This window comes from Hylobates moloch, unplaced genomic scaffold (assembly GCF_009828535.3).
Source record: "Hylobates moloch isolate HMO894 unplaced genomic scaffold, HMol_V3 SCAFFOLD_1, whole genome shotgun sequence".
NCBI lineage: Eukaryota > Metazoa > Chordata > Mammalia > Primates > Hylobatidae > Hylobates > Hylobates moloch.
Genome location: NW_026652276.1, coordinates 12,994,466 through 13,009,706, shown reverse-complemented (window position 1 = coordinate 13,009,706; position 15,241 = coordinate 12,994,466). Strand labels below are relative to the sequence as shown.

At 36.6% G+C, this 15,241-nt stretch overlaps 1 long non-coding RNA gene across 2 annotated transcripts in view; it reads right to left on the bottom strand.

Moving 5' to 3' along the window:
• The window catches only part of LOC131384621 (uncharacterized), a 265,923-nt gene extending 251,140 nt beyond the window's left edge, over positions 1-14,783 (bottom strand). For both annotated transcript variants that reach the window (XR_009215657.1, XR_009215662.1), the window contains exons 1-3: positions 14,705-14,783; positions 14,434-14,521; positions 1,109-1,158 (exon numbers count right to left, since the gene is read on the bottom strand). This is a non-coding gene — a long non-coding RNA (uncharacterized LOC131384621). The remainder of the gene's footprint in view (positions 1-1,108; positions 1,159-14,433; positions 14,522-14,704) is intronic.
• Positions 14,784-15,241: the final 458 nt, after the last annotated feature.

Sequence of the window (15,241 nt, the reverse complement as noted above, 5' to 3'; positions counted from 1 at the left end):
CATCATTCTCAGTAAACTATCGCAAGGACAAAAAACCAAACACCGCATGTTCTCACTCATAGGTGGGAATTGAACAATGAGAACTCATGGACACAGGAAGGGGAACATCACATTCCGGGTACTGTTGTGGGGTGGGGGGTGGGGGGGGCGGGGACAGCATTAGGAGATATACCTAATGCTAAATGACGAGCTAATGGGTGCAGGGAATCAACATGGCACATGGATACATATGTAACAAACCTGCACATTGTGCACATGTACCCTAAAACCTAAAGTATAACAAAAAAATAAATAAAAATAAATAAATAAAAAAAATAAAAAATAAAAGTAAAAGCTTATAGCAGTTTTCTAACTAGAATTTTTTTTAATATGTTAGACATAAAATTCTATAAATGGCAATAAATAAAATGTTACTTTTTGAACATAAATATGAACCATAAAAGAACACAAAAAAGAAGTGGCATATATATGGCATTTTATATACATAAAACATATTAATTTTTTTGATGAAAAGTTTTTTTGTATATTGAAACATGATATTGATATATATGCAAGTATATCCCTTACATCTAGCGAAAAACTTAAAAATAACACCAGTGAAACATAATCTAATTTTAAATATTATAGCAAGTTTTAAATAGCCTTTTTATAATTTGAACATTATTTGTACTCCAGAATATTATATATTTTACCATCAAAAGTAACAAACTGTCATTATATCCACTTTGAAACACCAGAGAAGACAGTTCACTCTCTATGATATTCAGATAACATCAAGTTATGTTTCTCTGCCTGTGAATCTCTTTCATTTAGAAGGGAGTGTAATTGTCCTTGGCACGGACAGGGAAAATACCCTGTGATGTTTTAAAAACATCAGTATACCACCCTTATTCTCCACACCATAATTATAAAGGATGACTTTTACTGTGAGAAAACCATTTTCCCTTAGTAAAACAACTGCATGACTGTATTTACTTTGGAATAAGCTGCTCTAAATCTCAATACATATTCCCACAGTGTTTATCACAACCAAAAGAAACTCATTTACATTTCATTAAATGTTCTTGTATTTCTATATTTTAAAATCTTAATTCTTTCAAGTACTCACTTTTATGTGGTCTGCAGCTTGTATTGTTCTTTCTTCATTTCAAATTCTTACTGAAAGAAATTTGATATTTTTGTTTATTTTCTCTTCTAGCTGGCCACAAGTAGTAATAAAAGAGTAATAAAAGAGCTTCATTACATTTCTTTCTATCAATTAGTATGCATTATAATTAGTATCTAATGATTAATTAATGCATAAACTTTTTTTTTAGACATATACTACATATCAAACATTTTGCTTGGTACTGGGTATACTTTTTTTTTTTTTTTGGAGACGGAGTCTTGCTCTGTCGCCCAGGCTGGAGTGCAGTGGCACTATCTCGGCTCACTGCAAGCTCTGCCTCTCGGGTTCATGCCATTCTCCTGCCTCAGCCTCCCGAGTAGCTGGGACTACAGGTGCCCGCCACCACACCTGGCTAATTTTTTGTATTTTTAGTAGAGACAGGGTTTCACCGTGTTAGCCAGCATGGTCTTGATCTCCTGACCTCGTGATCCGCCCACCTCGGCCTCCCAAAGTGCTGGGATTACAGGTGTGAGCCACTGCGCCCAGCCCTACTTTTTTTAAGGCATGGAGTTTGCAAGCTATTTGGAAACCTATGAAAAATATTTATTTATGTATGATACTTTATAAATTTATTCACATTGCCCTTTGGATGATATAAGATATGCAGTTAAAATTTCAAATAATGTAATGTTTTTTCTTTGTTTTTACAAAAGCTTTAAAGTGAGAGAGGGGAGGATTAAATTATTTTAATTTGATATAAATAGCATTTTAATCTGTTATTTTCTATCAAGCCAAAATTTTTACCTTTTTCAAATATTTCTAATTCTATTGTGTGGATATGAAGTGTTTTGTAGTTATTGATGATATGTCAGTAAATTTCATTTTTAAGTGAAGACACATCCTCATCCAACACTTCTGAGTAATATTCCAATTTAGAATTAAAATAATAATTTTCTTATTAAATATCAGCAAAGCAGAACAATTTTAAACATCCACTATGTAGAAACCATGTCAAAAATAAGAATATAAAAATTTGTTGGGACATGGTGCCCTAGAGTCAGACATAAGTTTGGATTTTACCTTCATCACTTAGAAGCTTCTTAGTCTTGTTAATTTTCATCTTTGTGACTCTGTTAATTCATTTTTAAAATGTTTTATACAATAATATGCACATCAAGAGATTGATGAGAAGATTATATTAATTAATATAAAGTGCAGACCCTATGTGTGGTGAGTAAACACTAAATATATATTAGCCATTATTATTAATATTAATTAATGTTCTGAGAATTGATAGGTCAAGCATCTGATACATTTAATTGCCGTTTTCTCATTTCTTATTTTTATTGTCTTGTTTTATTGGAAATATAGTTGTTGCATCTGTTTCTTTTTAAAAAAATATTTATAGTTTTCTCACCAAGTCATAATATTTCAACTTCTCCAACAATCACAGGGCAACTGATTTTCTAAATTATATTGCTGTAACAGCATGAGAAAGTTGAATCTTTCTACTCAGAGAGGGGTACATATGGAGAGGAAACTCATCTTTGGATGTACATTAAAGACATGTCCATTCAGTATTCTGCAAAGCAGTTCTAAAGCTATCTTCTCCTAAGTATTTACAGACAAGCAGCGTCTTTCTCCCACAGACACCTCGCTTCTATAAAGGTAGAAAGTTAACAGTACCAGTACCATCTAGGTTTTCCATCATCTCCCTGGGCTTATGCCTCCCACAGTTGCCAACACACATTTTAGAATCAGAAGCTCCTGCCTGCCACTTCCACTATCGTAGAACTTAGGGAAGGCCATTTTCCCTCCTTTGGACAGAAATGTGTTCCTAAAATCTGAAAATGCATTTCTCACTTTAAAAAATAACATGTCAGGTTCTGGTTACTAAATGGCACTTTCTACATCATACTCTAAGCACAAAACTGGGTATTGTTATTTAGACTAACCTATGGAGCCAATTATTTATCATATTATTTCAAAGAAAAAGTGAGTTCTTTCTGCCACAAAATTTAAAAAATTCATTTTTTTTTTTTTTTTTTTTTGAGACGGAGTCTCACTCTGTCACCCAGGCTGGAGTGCAGTGGCACGATCTTGGCTTACTGTCACCTCCGCCTCCCGGGTTGAAGTAATTCTTCTGCCTCAGCCTCCCGAGTAGCTGGGATTATAGATGCCCACCACCATGCCCAGCTAATTTTTTTTATTTTTAGTAGAGATGGGGTTTTGCCATGTTGGCCAGGCTGGTTTCGAACTCCTGACCTCACATGATCCACCTGCCTCGGCCTTCCACAGTGCTGGGATTACAGGCGGGAGCCACCAAAAACATTTACTTTTTAAATGTAAGGGTTTACACTGCAGTCTACTTTTATTCTGTCTTCAATTACATATTTTAAATTCAGATATTTCAAAGTATCTACGTCTGTGCTATTCTGAAGTCAAAGTTGTTTTTTTGGAACTCTCATCTAAAAATTCAATAACACCATGAAGAATCACTATTAATTTTCCTCTAAGATGATAAGAGAGATGCTAGTGTTTACTGAAGAAAGCTATTTTTCCTTCTCACCTCTACTTATTGAAGATGACAGTACATTTCTCCACGCATAAAAGTGTTATATTTTGCAAACCTTCTGAGGTTTGCAAAATATTAAAAAACTACCTTCCTAAGGCCTAACCCTTTACAGCTACTGCTTCTTTAATGTAAAATTCTCACTTATCTTCCAAATCTCACATCACAGCTGGCTTCACGGTTGTGCAAGCTGTGCAGTTGCACAGAAGGACTCTATGCTTTGTTTAATATATTGTTGTTATGATCTTGAAATTCTTAATAATTTTATCTTTGAACCTGTGTTTTATAAGTTAAGTCTGGTGGGTAATAGAGCACACAGGTGGTCAGAAGAGACACACTTAATGTGCATGCCCATGAACCCTTGATACCCCATTGACATATAGCATTTGTGACACCCCCTGAGCACAGAGTTCCTTCCAGTGAACTCAAGTGTGTGGGAGTTCAGTGTGAGTCAGAGTACAAAGCAAGTGGCAGTGCCTAGGACTGAGGACACAGAAGCACTGATAGTTCTAAAGCCACACTTTCTGTTCAAGTCCAAACATAAACTTCTTTTGTTTCCATAAAGAAGGCGGTAACATTCTAAGATACACAGAGGAGCAAGGAATCCCATCATATCCATGTTATTTCCTAACTGCTTATATTGAAAATAATGAAAGAGAAGAAAAGGGAAAGATAAGGCACCCCGCAGTTTTTTTTTTGTCTGTCATTTGTTCATCTGTAAACCAAAGGTAGAGACTATTGGTAGGATGTAAGCATATCAAGAAATAATATAAAAATAGTTGAGTTAGTTTTGAGCAGCATTTCCACTGTTCTGGTAAGAATAAAATGTGTGTGCATGTACAAGCTGAAAATGCAGATCATGTAACTTTGATGATTCCACATATGAGTTAAATATGTATCTAAAAATGGCTTTGCACATTATAAACTTAAAAATTCATACTTTAATTTTTGTTTTACTTTGAATGGTATTAAATAGCAAATGTAAACATCAGGACAAGTCAAGAGAGAAACAATGGAAGAAGGAAAAAGCTGTCTATGTTAGTGCATTCATGACTCCTTTGTCATCAGGTGTGGGAACAAAGGGCTCCCATATTTTTACTTTGCTCTATACCCTACAAGTTATGTAGCCAGCCTCATATGTCAATGTGTGTGCCAAACACAATTAGAGTCAGTAACTCACTTTCATTTCTTTCCAGAAAATTAATAATGTAAGAGTTGTGAATGTAGCTTTGATTCCATGTTAACTAAGTAATAAAAAGTCAAGAGAGTAATTCATTTAAAAGACTGAAAGTTGGCAGTTTTCATTTTATGTACTTGGTCTTTTTTAACCACTGGGGTGTATTCGTTTGATGTCCTTCCCTGTGCCACACCCTGCAGTGTGTTTCAAAGCGCATTACAATAGACATCAAGGTACGCTCCATCTTATCATCTTTCTTCTTGTTCTCCAGCAAGCAGCACTGTGGGATCCTGGGAGTGAGCTGAAACACAGAGGGCTGCCTTCTTCCCTGAGGTTATTTACACCTGCTCTCTAGAAAATGCCCTCAACAGGCAGAAATCTTGCTTAACACCAGAGTGGAAAGTAGACAGCTCACCCCTAGCATCAACTATTATGCACCAATGATGCATTTGTGTGAACGTGCAATTTATTTGTCCCAGATGCTGATCTCATCCAATCCCATCTTTATAACCATCCTCTGTCAATTCTTCTGGCATGAGGGAACCCCAAACCATTGCTCACTGAAATCTTGAATCTGCAGATTCTTGCTTCCAGCCCAGAACTCTGTCCCAACCTCTGCCCGTTCCTCATCTGAATCCCTCTAAATACCAAGCCCGGCCATTGACTCAGGTGCTGAATCTCGCTTGAAACCTCTCCAGTTTTGTCCTGATGCCAAGCTGAGGTCAGTTTTGTCCCTTGGACTCTAATAAATAATCCAATTCTACAGGTCAGTCTATAGCCCAGTGGTGAATTTAGGTATTGCCTGTCTCTCTAAGGTGAACCACAGACAGAAATAAGGTACTAAACCAGGTGAGAGTGAAAAATAGAGTAGTGCGGCCGGGCGCGGTAGCTCACGCCTGTAATCCCAGCACTTTGGGATGCCGAGGTGGGTGGATCACGAGGTCAGGAGATCGAGACCATCCTGGCTAACACGATGAAACCCCATCTCTACTAAAAATGCAAAAAATTAGCCGGGAGTGGTGGCAAGCACCTGTAGTCCCAGCTACTTGGGAGGCTGAGGCAGGAGAATGGTGTGAACTCAGGAGGGGGAGCTTGCAGTGAGCCAAGATCACGCCACTACATTCCAGCCTGGGCAACAGAGCGAGACTCCGTCTCAAAAAAAAAAAAAAAAAAAAAAAAAAAAAAAAATAGAGTAGTGCAAATCAGAGGAATGAAGCTACTAAGTGAACCTTTTAATAAGCTATTCTTAGTGTAATTCAACTATTCAGAAAGTATTTATTGAGTGATTTTAATGTCATAGATTCTGGGATCATGATGAGAAGAAAAAATAAACAAAAATTTATTCCCTATGTTTGTGGGAATTGCAGTTTGGCACTCTGAGACACTTAAACTGAAGACAAAAGTATGGCACGTGCCTTCGTTTTTAAAACTTTTGTTTGTACTTCCATACAGGAGGAAAAGAGCAAACATTAAAAAAAAATAAAACAAAGAAAAATTCAGAAGCTGAGAAGAGAGATCACTTGAGGCTAGGAGTTTGAGACTGGCTTGGGCAACGTGGCAAGACCGTTAAATTAAAACTTAGCTGGGCATGGTGGTGCAAGCCTGTACTTTCGGATTCTGAAGGCTGAGGTGGGAGAAGCATTTAAGCCCAGGGTTTTGAGGCTACAGTGAGCTGTGATCACACTACTGCACTCTAGCCTGGGTGACGAGAAAGAATCCATCTCTAAAAAACAAAACCAAAAATAAAAACTATAGGGCAGAGACATAAAGCTGATTACATTAATTTCTCCTTGGAGGACCTAGGTTATAGCAGAGAGATTTAAGAACAAATTTTAACAAAGGATTTGCTTCATACTTCTATTCTGGGTAATGGTTGAAAAATATTGAAGAAATGAATAAGCTTTCTGTAGCATTTTTAAAAAGCCACGGTGGCATTCTTGAAGAAAAACAAAAACTCTCATTACTGTCGTTGGTTATTATTTTTGCCCTCTCAGTATCTAAGCTCCCTCCCTATGTTTGTGGAATCTCTCATTATGCAAATTTTGGTGGGATCAATATGCGCATTTTCGATTCCCTTGAAGGAGGCTTTTGTGCGCAGAAAAGTTATTCAGAAGACAACCTTTTAGAAAAGAATATTTAATTATTAAAACTCCAACTCCAAAAACCTATTCATCTTTAAACTTCAGATTTAAATTTTAAGTTTTATTATTTATAAATTAAAGTTTTGGCAATAATTTCTAGGGGAGCTGTGTTAACTATTTGGTCTTATCTACACAATTCACCATGTTTCTTGAAACAATTTAAATTAAATTGATAAATTTAGTGTTCTTGATTTTCTATTTAAATACTATTTTCTGAGTAACTGAAAAGTCTCAAATACTATGGTCACTTTTACCATCTAATGAATTAAACATAAACATTAAAATAACTTCTCAGATGAATTGATTTAGAGCCCAGGTCAGTTTTGCTGCAAGGGAATAGGCTTTTTAAGTAATTCAAAGAGTTTGCCTTGATAGAGGCATTTTATGGGAGAAAAGTGGTTAAATAAACACTTTATACTGTATTTCTAAAATTCTTGTTGGGACGACACTGCAGGACTGATTGAAGGTTCTGAGGCATTTCACAGGGCGTAATGTCAGCTAGGGTATTAGAAGATGCTCTTAAGCTAATTAATGTCTAAGAAAATTGTTCAAGCATTTTATTATGTATGTTAATAATGATCTCCTAGAGGAGGCTCACAATCACATTATACCACAAAGTTCTGCCTCAGATCAAGTTTGGAACCATTCTTTTTCTTAAGATGATGAATCTTAAATTAACATCCAATATCAACAGTAAATTTCCACTTAAAATTTCAACCAAGTAAATTACCCAATTGAACAATGTTAACTTATTCTAGTCTAGCAAAGTATCTATGATGTTAAAAATACTTAACATGCTAAATCACACAGAATCCTCCTTAACACAAAAATGGTAATATTATAATTTTGACTTCTTCAAATGCTTTCATAACACATTAAATCTTTCCAGGGTTAGAAGATACTTGTGCACTAAAGGAGCACTAATGCTGCTAACTGGGCTTATTTACTAACTAGAGATTTCAGCTGAGTTTGAGGCCTGGGGCTTTAAATGCACAGGATATTTTTTCTTCCAAACATTGCTAAGTTCTTTTTTGGAGTTACTATGTCCAAATCTTTAAGACAATCATGTTTAGGGGAGACTTTGGTAACTATTTGGTCTTATCTATGTGATCCATCATGTTCCTTGAAATAATTTTAATTGAATTGATAAATTTAGCATTCTTGATTTTCTATTCAAACTACTATTTTCAGAGTAACTGAAAAGTCTCAAATACTATGGTAACTCTTACAATCTAATGAAGAAAACATAAATATTTAATTATGTGAGCTGTCCTAGCCCACATTGTCCATGTTCCCAAATTTAAAACTTAGAATTACCTAATTCTTCCATTTACTAGTGACAATCTGAAAACTCCACTAAGACCATAGCTAACTTTGTTAAATGGTGTTGCATTTCTTTGGATTTTATAATTTAATAACTTTCTGTCTAGTTCTAAAGATATATTGAGATTGAGTTTATTGAGAATATTTGAGATTATTGAGATTATTATATTAAGATATATTGAGATCATTCTAGTAGATTCTTCACATCCTGAAGTAATTCTGGAATATTCTGAAGTATCCACTTTGAATGTGATGGGATCTTTTCTTGGGCCAGTCTGGTGGCATCTGCTGTTCACTGATAGCAGAAACAGTGATGATGGAGGCCTTATGTTGTGGCAGCAGGTGTGATGGTCACCTGATTGTATCTTGTATGCGGTGTTGGTGGCTGGGCATCCATTCCAGTGTGTTCCTATGGCATGACCTTGCAGCAACCTGCCCACAAACTTCCTTTGGTTCTTGATCATTTTTCAAATCTGGTTCTGGTTTCTAATAGTTTTCAAATATAATACCTTTATGCTTAAGTATTTGCATTGAAGAACTCTGACATTTAAAATGTTTAAAGTAGAAAGGCTTAGAGAAGTCTTAATTGATAATAGATGGCTTTAGTGTTTAGTGATACAATAGCAATTTGTGCCTAGATATTTCTTCAAATCACACTCTAACTTGAGGGCCATTTTAAAGCATTTTATAGTAAATAGTAAAGCTATTCTGTTGCATTGATTGAAAATTAATATGAACATGTATACAAACTAAAAGGTACAAAGCAAATTATTAAAAATGATTAACTTTATGGGATGGAATTATGGGTGAGTTTTTTTCTGCTTGTCTGTATTTTTTGATTTTCCAAAACAAACATTTACTATCTAGGTAATTTTTAAAGTTTTACAGTTGTACTTTTATAGAAAATAGTACACCTGACCTAAATTTGGCTATTGCTTCTTGATCAAAGACTTATAAATGTCAACATTATCCACTTATACTGTTGAGCAAATCACCCAAATAATAGACACAAAACCTGGGAAAAGTTAATTGGCAGCTTATGAGAAACCATGAAAACTGAAGTGTAATAAACTTAAGACCAGGCTGGGCATGGTGGCTCACACCTGTAATCCCAGCACTTTGGGAGGCTGAAGTGGGTGGATCACCTGAGATCAAGAGTTTGAGACCAGACTGACCAACATAGTGAAACCCTATCTCTACTAAAAATACAAAAATTAGCCGGACATGATGGCAGGCACGTGTAATCTCAGCTACTCAGGAGGCTGAGACAGGAGAATTGCTTGAAACCAGGAGGCAGAGGTTGCAGTGAGCTGAGATTGTGCCATTGCACTCCAGCCTGGGCAACAAGAGCAAAACTCTGTCTCCAAATAAAATAAAATAAAATTAATTTAAGATCAGTAGCTGCAACACTAGAAAGATGGCAGATCAAGAACAAAGAAAAATCCCTTTTGTTCCAGAAAATCTCCCGAAAAAGAGGAAGACTTATCCAACCCTCAAAGTCACCCAGACAAAGCAGGTACTTTTGGCAACGAAGGAGCAGAGGAAAGGAAAAGGGGTCAGGTTTAAGTGACTGGAATTGTTCCTACATAATTCCTGGTGGCAGAAACACAACAAGGTTCCTCTCAGACAAGTACAAGTGAAACCTCATGCCCTGGAGTTGAAAGGAATAAACATTCCTTGGCCTTTGTTCTATGCATCCAGAGGATTAGTGGCATGAAATCTACTGGTGCAGAGAACCATTACAAGATGTATTAGTCTGTTTTCACACTGCTATAAAGAACTTCCCTGAGACTGGTAATTTATAAGGAAAGAGGTTTAATTGACTCACAATTCCACAAGCTCAGAGAACTTATAATCATGGAGGAAGGTGAAGGGAAAGCAAGCACATCATACATGGCGGCAGGTAAGAGAGAAGAAAGTGTGAAGGAGAAACTCTCAGCCACTGATAAAACCATCAGATCTTGTGAGAACTCACTATCATGAGAACAGCATGGGGGAAACTGCCCCCATGATACAACCACTTCCCTCCCTTGGCACATGGGGATTACAATTAGAGATGAGATTTGGGTGGGGACACAGAGTCGGGACACAGAGTCAAACCATATCATTCTGGCCTTGGCCTCTCCCAAATCTCATGTCTTTTCAAATTTCAAAACCAATCGTACCTTCCAAACAGTCTCCCAAAGTCTTAACTCATTTCAGCATTAACTCAAAAGTCCACAGTTCAAAGTCTCATCCCAGTCCAAGTTGCTTTGGCCTAAGAGCCTTTAAAATCAAAAGCAAGTTAGTTACTTCCTAGATATAGTGGGATTACGGGCAGTGGGCAGCTCCCATTCCAAATGGAAGAAATTAGCCAAAAGAAAGGGGCTAAAGGCCCCATGCAAGTTCAAAATCCAGCAATATTGTCATTAAATCTTAAAGCTCCAAAATAATCTTCCATGCAAATGGAAATCAAAAGTGAGCAGGAGTAGCTATAATCATATTAGATAAAACAAACTTTAAGTAAGAAACAGTGAAAAAATAAGAAGACAAAGAAGGTCATTATATAATAATAAAGGGTCAATTCGGCAAGAGCATGTAATTCTAAATGTATATGCACCCAATACTGGAGCACCCGGATTCATCAAGCAAATATTACTAAATCTAAATAAAGAGATAGTCTCCAACACAGTAATATTGAATGTCTTCTACCCCGCACTCTTAGCATTAGCCAAATCATCAAAATGGAAAATCAACAAAGAATCAGTGAAGTTAAACTGGCTTTTAGACCAAATGGACCTAATAGATATTTGAATAGTATTTTATTCAACAACTACAGAATATACATTCTTCTTGTAAGCCCATGAGACATTGTCCATGATTGAGCATGTTAGGCCACAAAGACTTAAAAAGTTTTTTTGTTTTGTTTTGTTTTTTTTTTTTTTTTGAGATGGAGTCTCACTCTGTCGCCAAGGCTGGAGTGCAGTGGTGCGCTCTCCGCTCACTGCAAGCTCTGCCTCCCAGGTTCATGCCATTCTCCTGCCTCAGCCTCCCAAGTAGCTGGGACTACAGGCACCCACCACCACACCCGACTAGTTTTTGTATTTTTTTTTTTTTTTTTTCAGTAGAGATGGGGTTTTACCGTGTTAGCCAGGATGGTCTCAATCTCCTGACCTTGTGATCCGCCTGCTTTGGCCTCCCAAAGAAAAAGTTTTTTAAAAATTGAAATCATGGCAAGTATCTTCTCAGGTTGCAATGGAATAAAACTAGAAATCAATACCAACAGAAACTTTGGAAACTATACAAATACATGGAAGTTAAACAATATGATTCTGAATAACCATTGAGTCAGTGAAGGAATTAAGATAGATATTGAGGCTGAATGCGGTAGCTCATGCCTGTAATCCCAGCACTTTGGGAGGCAGAGGCAGGTGGATCACCTGAGGTCAGGAGTTCGAGACCACCCTGGCCAACATGGTGAAACCCCGTCTCTACTAAAAACAGAAAAATCAGCTGCGGGTGGTGGCACGCGCCTATAATCCCTATAAAGCCTATAATCAGAAGGCTGAGGCAGGAGAATCATTTGAACCCTGGAGGTGGAGGTTTCAATGGGCTGAGATTGCACCACTGTACTCCAGCCTGAATGACAGAGTGAGACTCTACCTCAAAAAACACAAACAAAAAACAAAAATCAAACATGGATATCGAGAATTTATTGAAACAAATTAAACTGGAAACACAATATACTAAAACTTGTGGGATTCAGCAATAGCAGTGTTAAGAGAGAACTTTTTAGCAATAAATGCCTGCATTGAAAAATAGAAAGATGTAAAATAAACAATCTAATTATGCTCCTCAAGGAACAAGAAAAGCAAAAAGAATCCTAACCTCAAATTAGTGGAAGAAAAGAAATAATAAAGATCAGGGCAGAACTAAAGAAAATAGGGACTAAAAGAAACAATACAAAGGATCAACAAAATGAAAAGTTGTTTTTTCAAAAAGATAAACAAAATTGATAAACTGCTAGACTAACTAAGACAAGAAGAGATAAGGCACAAATAAAATCAAGGTGACATTTCAAATGATCCTACAGAAAAAGAGAAGATTATCAGAGGATATTTTGAACAACTGTACACTAACAAACTGGAAAACCTGGAGGCAATGATAAATTCCTGGAAACATACAACCTACCAAAGTTGAATCATTAAGATATAGAAAATCTGAACAGATCAATAACATGAAACAAGATTGAATCAGTAATAAAAAGTCTCCCAACAAAGAAAAATACAGGACTGAATGGATTCACTGTTGAATTCTACCAAATATGTAAAGAAGTAATACCATTTACCCTCAAACTATTCCAAAAACTAAAGAGGACAGAATTCGCATTCTAAAAAGCTGACATTACCCTGATATCAAAACCAGACAAAGACACAATAAAAAAAGAAGTCTACAGAACAATATCCCTAATGAACATGGACACAAAAATACTCAACAGAATACTAGCAAACTAAATTCAACATTTCATCAAAAATATAATACACTGTGATCAAGTGGTATTTATACCAGGGATGCAAGAATGGTTCAACATACATAAATCAATAAACATGATACATCACATCAACAGAATGAAGGACAAAAACCATATGATTATCTCAATGGGTGCAGAAAAAGCATTTTACAAAATTCAGTACACCTTCATGATAAAAACTCAATAATCTAGGCACAGAAGAATCACACCTCACAATAATAAAGGCTGTATATGACAAACCCACAGTGAACATCATAGTGAATGGGGAAAAGTTGAAAGCCTTTTCTCTAAGAAGTGAAACAAGACGAGAATGTCCACTTTGACTACTCTGATTTAACATAGTACTGGAAGCTATATAGCCAAAGCCATCAGGCAACAAACAAATAATAAAAGCCAAATTGCCCTTCTTCATAGACAACATAATCTTATATATTAAAAAAAAAACTCCACCAAAAATCTCTTAGATTAATGAACAAATTCTGTAAAGCTGTAGGATACAAAATCACAAAATTAGTAGCATTTCTATACTTCAATAATAAAATCACTGAAAACGAAATAAAGAAGGCAATCCTCTTTACAATTGTTACCAGAAAGAAATATCTAGGAATAAATTTAACCAAGGAGGTAAAAGATCTCTACAAAACTATAAAAACTCATGAAAGAAATTGAAGAGGACACAAACAAATGAAAAGATATCCCATAGTCATGGATTGGAAGAATTATTAATAATATTGCTAAAATGACCATATTGCCCAAAGCAATCAACAAATTACGTGCAATTCCTATCAAAATGCTAATGTTATTTTTATAGAAATAGACAAAACAATTCTAAAATTAATATAGAACCAAAAAAGAGCGCAAGTAGCCAAAGTAGTCCTACAGGAAAAGAATAAAGCTGGAGACATCACACTACCTGACTTTAAAAAATACATTACAAGGCTATAGTAACCAAAATAGGATGATATTGGTATTAAAAAAAAAAGACACATAGGCCAATGGAACAGAACCTAGAACTCAGAAATAAATTCACATATTTACAGACAACTGATCTTCAACAAAGCTTCCAAAAACATATATTGAGGAAGGGACACCCTCTTCAATAAATGGTGTGGGAAAAACTGGATAACCATACACAGAAGAATGAAATTGTACCCCTGACATAGCCCAGAGATAGGGATCTCTCACCACATACAAAGTCAATTCAAAATGATTACATACTTAAACGTAAGACCCAAAACTATAAAACTACTAGGAGAAAAAAAGTAGAGAAAACTTTTCAGGACATTAATATATGCAAAGATTTTATGGCTAAGACTCAAGAGCAAAGGCCACCAAAACAAAAATAGATGAAAAAGCTTCTGCACAGAAAAAGAAGCAATCAACAGAGTGAAGCAACAACCTCTTGAATGGAAGAAATTCAAGATAACGCAGAGAAGCTGAGGTACCAGCTCAGCCAGAGTGGGGAAGAGCAATAATCCGGCTCCTGGGGTGCCTAAGTCCAGGCCTAGGCTCTGGCACAGCATTTCTGTTCCTGCTCTGGGGCAGAGGGGAGTCCCCTGCCCTAAAGAGTCCCAGCCTGGGCAGCATTTACCAAAAGCTTACTGTTGGGCTTTACATGATCATTCCAGTGGCCAGGCAGAACACCACATGGGCCAGTGGCGGTGGTACCCACAGGGAGAGGCTCCTCTGCCTATAAAAAGGGTAAGGAAGAGTGAGAACATTATAGCATGGTTTTGAGTGTCAGCTTAGCTGCAGTAGAATTGAATATCAGGCAAATTTCTAAAGTTTCTGGACTCTAATTTCTGGCTCACAGTGTCTCTGAACTCACTCAGGGTCTGAGATAACCAGCTGCCCTGAAAGAAAGAAGACAAACCTGACTGGCTTCACCACCTGCTGACTGCAGAGCCCTAGGGTCATAAGTGAACATAGGTTGTAGCCAGGTAGGGGTTACAGCAGGCCTTGGGCAAGACCCAGTGCTGTGCTGCCTTCAGGTCTGACACAATGCAGTCACAATGGTGATAGCAACAAGAGTGCTTGCATCACCACACCTTCTGTTCCAGGGAGCTCAGCACAGAGAGAGAGAGTTCGTTTGTTCAGCAGAAAGAAAGTAAAAAGAACGAGTCTTTGCCTGGTAATCCAGAGAACCATTTCAGATCTTATGAAAGACCACAAAGATCTTATGAAAGACTCTATGAGTCTGCAAAAACTACAGTGATATTGGGGTTGGGGCCAAAGTCCCTTTGAATACATGGAAAGCCTTCTCAAGAAAAATGGGCACAAACAAGCCCAGACTCAGAAAATTGTAATAAATACCTAAGTTTTCAATTCCCAGACACCAGTGAGCACCTACAAGCATCAAGATCATCCTGGAAAACACAACCTCACCAAATAAACTAAATAAGGCATCAGG